Source organism: Silurus meridionalis, chromosome 4 (assembly GCF_014805685.1).
Source record: "Silurus meridionalis isolate SWU-2019-XX chromosome 4, ASM1480568v1, whole genome shotgun sequence".
Classification (NCBI taxonomy): domain Eukaryota; kingdom Metazoa; phylum Chordata; class Actinopteri; order Siluriformes; family Siluridae; genus Silurus; species Silurus meridionalis.
In genome coordinates this window covers 3,005,269-3,011,268 of record NC_060887.1, presented here as the reverse complement: position 1 = coordinate 3,011,268, position 6,000 = coordinate 3,005,269, and the positions used below count along the sequence as shown (strand labels likewise).

The 6,000-nt window shown below is 36.0% G+C and overlaps 1 long non-coding RNA gene across 1 annotated transcript; it reads left to right on the top strand.

Moving 5' to 3' along the window:
• Positions 1 to 348: 348 nt before the first annotated feature.
• LOC124384792 lies at positions 349 to 1,478 on the top strand. The gene is made up of 3 exons (XR_006925609.1): positions 349 to 659; positions 808 to 968; positions 1,463 to 1,478. It is a non-coding gene; the product is annotated as an uncharacterized LOC124384792 (long non-coding RNA).
• The last annotated feature ends 4,522 nt before the right edge of the window (positions 1,479 to 6,000 follow it).

Sequence of the window (6,000 nt, the reverse complement as noted above, 5' to 3'; positions counted from 1 at the left end):
GATCCATGTAAATCTCTGTAAACAAAATCAACAAGTGATAAACTGCACAGGAAAATCTAGTGTTCTATCTAAATCTTTTCTTTTCCACAAAATGCTTTAAATGCTTTATGTATTAAAAACCAGCTTCTGCCTTCAGTGTGTAAGAGAGTAAAAGCACATTATTACTGCATGATACAATTCTGTCAAATCAATTTGATCTCAGCATAAATCACCAATGTAAACATTCTAATGAACCTACATGTGTCAGGTAGGTACATGTGTGATAACAGTCAGGAGTTTGAGTCTGGAAAAACTGTGTGCTTGTGTGTCAGTTGTCAAATCTCTCTCCCAGGAAATCAAACCCAGACCATCCTGAGAGCAAAGAGAGCTGCATCAGACATGCCCCCACCCAGTGCTGCTAAAAAGCCTGCTCGATGCTGCAGCTCACAAACACACAAAACAATCCCTCATCACTAGTGCATTAAAAACACTGCAGGATTCCTGTGATGAGGTTTTATCTCCAAACTGGATTGATGCACTACTTGAGAAGATTAAGGCGGAGAAACAGTCTATGGGACATGAACTCCTGCAGTCTCTCTGTAGGGTTTATGTGGGATTGTGTCAACAGTGATGAGACTCTCATAAAGCACATGCCCTCGCCTACAGACTTCTTAAAGAAGGTGAGATTATATTGACATTTCATTATATATTTACTAAAAATGATCCGGACAGTGATATAAAGAAGCCAATTGTGTTCTGTTTTTGGTTTTGTGTTTCTTCCTATAAAGTGTATTTTAAATCTGTGGTATCGTTTTGTTTCCTTCACAGACTCTTCTGAAGCCCCAAAACTGATAATGGTCATGGTGACAGCATGGCCAAGTGTTTTCTCCTGTAACAGCCCTTTATGCAGAGCCGTTCACATCGTGTGCAGAATGAAGGCATACGGAAAGATTTATTATTTGCTCAGCAAATCTCTGCACTGGGATACGGTAAGTAGCTGATTCTCATCACAACAGTCATCAGAACAGTCATTAAACATCAGTTTTCAACTGGAATTTTCATGTGTTTTACTGCACACTTAATCTACTTTTAATGTCCAATGTCCATGTGATCTATGGAGCACATTCATTATAAATTCATGTTGAATTTAATTAATAATATTTTATTTTTTTCTTAAAAAATTCAAGCTGAAAGTGTTACAGGACATCGCTATTGTAGTCTTTTTTTATTAGTGTGAGTAAACGCTGATAACCAGCAGCAAAGAAACTGCACTTAACTCCAGTGTTAATGTCGCTGTTTATGACAAAATGATCAGATTAGTGCAATAAACATGCAAGCAAAAAAATCTGTGTTTTTAATATCATTAAAGGATCAAATAAACACGTCCTTTATCAATCTTTATCTTTATTCTCTGATTTTTAGTTCTCTATCAACAGGAAAGTGCTTCAGCAAGTCCTAATTTTATGATGGATTTTGTGTGCAGATTTGCCGTGGGAGCTGCAGCTCACAGTGGTTTATGCCACTCATGATCTGGCACCCAGCAGCCCCAAAGTCGCTCTGAACACTTTGGAATCGTGGAAGAAAGACCTCTCAAAGCCCGTTCCTCCAGCCGTCTCCAAGTGCCTGAAGCAGATCAGCTTTCTCTGTTCTCACATAAATACAAAAAAGATTATTACAGCAAATAATGTTTAATAGATATTATAATTTTTTTTATATATTTTTGTACATAAATAAATAAAACACATAATAGATCTGCACAGTGTTATTGATCGTCTCTTTACAGTGGTGAGTCGTGCTTTTCACACCCAATCATCTGCCTTCAGTCCCAATCATCCTCTTAAGAACATCAATATGATGCCACAGCTGTAGAAACCATCATTATTATACAGCATATAATACATGCAGTATAACAGAGCACATACAGATTCTTGTGATTTTCCCTGCATTACAGTTTTCCTGGTGTTCTGACATAATCAAACTGTGTGTTTTTGTACAGATTCTACAAAGAAGATGCAAAAGTATAAATGGCTCAAGAAAAAACTTGGGTTGACCTTCATATGTCTTTTATACTGAAAAAACCTTCAAAATGAGCGTGTTAATAACACGTTAACCCAAATTCATTTTAACAGCACTAATATTATTAATGCACAATTAATGCAGCACGCATTTCTTCATTTTATTAAAAATTAAAACATTTAATGCAACACATTTATTCACAACGTTCTTTCCTTTACTCAGATAGTTATATTTTTATCATGCCGAACAAACACTTAAATCTTGGAGAGGATTTCCAGGATTGCCCATGGGGCATCGTAGATTTCTTGATTGCTAACAGGTGTGGCACTTTTCACGTTTTCCATCACTAAACATTTGTTTTATTGATGCGTTAAGTCTCAAATCAAAGACCAGAATCCGCCAATTAAAAGCATCCGTGAGGAAACAGCAAAAGTTCTGATTGGTGTCATGATAATTTACGTACAGGGAAGCTTGTATTGTAGTAACATAAATAAAATACATAATAGATCTGCACAGTGATATTGATCGTCTCTTTACAGTGGTGAGTTGTGCTTTTCACACCCAATCATCTGCCTTCAGTCCCAATCATCCTCTTAAGAACATCAATATGATGCCACAGCTGTAGAAACCATCATTATTATACAGCATATAATACATGCAGTATAACAGAGCGCATACAGATTCTTGTGATTTTCCTGCATTACAGTTTTCCTGGTGTTCTGACATAATCAAACTGTGTGTTTTGTACAGATTCTACAAAGAAGATGCAAAAGTATAAATGGTTTAAGAAAAACTTGGGTTGACCTTCATATGTCTTTTATACTGAAAAACCTTCAAAATGAGCGTGTTAATAACACGTTAACCCAAATTCATTTTAACAGCACTAATATTATTAATGCACAATTAATGCAGCACGCATTTCTTCATTTTATTAAAAATTAAAACATTTAATGCAACACATTTATTCACAACGTTCTTTCCTTTACTCAGATAGTTATATTTTTATCATGCCGAACAAACACTTAAATCTTGGAGAGGATTTCCAGGATTGCCCATGGGGCATCGTAGATTTCTTGATTGCTAACAGGTGTGGCACTTTTCACGTTTTCCATCACTAAACATTTGTTTTATTGATGCGTTAAGTCTCAAATCAAAGACCAGAATCCGCCAATTAAAAGCATCCGTGAGGAAACAGCAAAAGTTCCGATTGGTGTCATGATAATTTACGTACAGGGGAAGCTTGTATTGTGAGTAACATGATTTATAAATACTTTACAGGAGGAGCAAAAACTTTTTTTATTTAATGCATTACGAGCAATAACTTGCATTGTGAACATCGAGCATCACACTAACAACATGCAACGGCTCACGCTCAACTACTCAGCTTTCCTTTTCTCAAAAGTCTTGGGGATCATCAAGATGTTTTCTGGCAAAAGTGAGACGAGCCTTTACGGTCATTTTGCTTAGCAGTTTTCATCTTTAAAAAACATTTTTGCCAGGTCTCTTTCTCATGGTGGAGTCATGAACACTGACCTTAACTGAGGCAAGTGAGGCTGCAGTTCTTTGGATGTTGTTGTGGGGTCTTTTGTGATCTCTTGGTTGAGTGGTCTCTGTCCTCTTGGGGTAATTTTGGTCAGCCGGCCACACCTGGGAAGGATCTCCACTGTTCCATGTTTTTGTCATGTGTGAATAATTTCTCTCACTGTGGTTCACTGAAGTCCCAAAGCTTTAGAAATGGCTTTATAACCTTTTCCAGACTGATAGATCTCCATTACTTACTTTCTCATTTGTTACTGAATTTCTTTGGATCTCAGCATGATGTCTAGCTTTTGAGGATCTTTTGGTCGACTTCACTTTGTCAGGCAGGTCCTATTTAAGAGATTTTTTGATTGCTAACAGGTGTGGCAGTAATCAGGCCTGTGTGTGGTGAGAGAAAAACTATTTCACACAGGGCCATGTTGTTTTGGGTTTTGTTTTCCCTCAATAATAAAAAAATATACAAAAAAAATATTTAAAATCTGCATGTTGTGGTCATTTGTGTATCGTTTACTAATATTTAAATTAGTTTGATGATCTGAAACATTAAAGTGTGACAAACATGCAAAAAAATAAGAAATCATGAAGGGGCAAACACTTTTTCACACCACTATATATATATATATATATATATATATATATATATATATATATATATATATATATATAATAAGAGGATGGAGAAACTAATTATGGAGCTACCAACAGGCCAACAGCAACACTGCAGGAACTACAGGAATTTGTGGCAAATGCTGCTCACACCTTACATGTGCACAGTGATATTGATCGTCTCTTTACAGTGGTGAGTCGTGCTTTTCACACCCAATCATCTGCCTTCAGTCCCAATCATCCTCTTAAGAACATCAATATGATGCCACAGCTGTAGAAACCATCATTATTATACAGCATATAATACATGCAGTATAACAGAGCGCATACAGATTCTTGTGCATTTTCCCTGCATTACAGTTTTCCTGGTGTTCTGACAATCAAACTGTGTGTTTTTGTACAGATTCTACAAAGAAGATGCAAAAGTATAAATGGCTCAAGAAAAAACTTGGGTTGACCTTCATATGTCTTTTATACTGAAAAAACCTTCAAAATGAGCGTGTTAATAACACGTTAACCCAAATTCATTTTAACAGCACTAATATTATTAATGCACAATTAATGCAGCACGCATTTCTTCATTTTTATTAAAAATTAAAAACATTTAATGCAACACATTTATTCACAACGTTCTTTCCTTTACTCAGATAGTTATATTTTTATCATGCCGAACAAACACTTAAATCTTGGAGAGGATTTCCAGGATTGCCCATGGGGCATCGTAGATTTCTTGATTGCTAACAGGTGTGGCACTTTTTCACGTTTTCCATCACTAAACATTTGTTTTATTGATGCGTTAAGTCTCAAATCAAAGACCAGAATCCGCCAATTAAAAGCATCCGTGAGGAAACAGCAAAAGTTCTGATTGGTGTCATGATAATTTACGTACAGGGGAAGCTTGTATTGTGAGTAACATGATTTATAAATACTTTACAGGAGGAGCAAAAACTTTTTTTATTTAATGCATTACGAGCAATAACTTGCATTGTGAACATCGAGCATCACACTAACAACATGCAAACGGCTCACGCTCAACTACTCAGCTTTCCTTTTCTCAAAAGTCTTGGGGATCATCAAGATGTTTTCTGGCAAAAAGTGAGACGAGCCTTTACGGTCATTTTGCTTAGCAGTTTTCATCTTTAAAAAACATTTTTGCCAGGTCTCTTTCTCATGGTGGAGTCATGAACACTGACCTTAACTGAGGCAAGTGAGGCTGCAGTTCTTTGGATGTTGTTGTGGGGTCTTTTGTGATCTCTTGGATGAGTGGTCTCTGTCCTCTTGGGGTAATTTTGGTCAGCCGGCCACACCTGGGAAGGATCTCCACTGTTCCATGTTTTTGTCATGTGTGAATAATTTCTCTCACTGTGGTTCACTGAAGTCCCAAAGCTTTAGAAATGGCTTTATAACCTTTTCCAGACTGATAGATCTCCATTACTTACTTTCTCATTTGTTACTGAATTTCTTTGGATCTCAGCATGATGTCTAGCTTTTGAGGATCTTTTGGTCGACTTCACTTTGTCAGGCAGGTCCTATTTAAGAGATTTTTTGATTGCTAACAGGTGTGGCAGTAATCAGGCCTGTGTGTGGTAAAGGAAAAACTATTTCACACAGGGCCATGTTGTTTTGGGTTTTGTTTTCCCTCAATAATAAAAAAATATACAAAAAAAATATTTAAAATCTGCATGTTGTGGTCATTTGTGTATCGTTTACTAATATTTAAATTAGTTTGATGATCTGAAACATTAAAGTGTGACAAACATGCAAAAAAATAAGAAATCATGAAGGGGCAAACACTTTTTCACACCACTATATATATATATATATATATATATATATATATATATATATATATATATATAT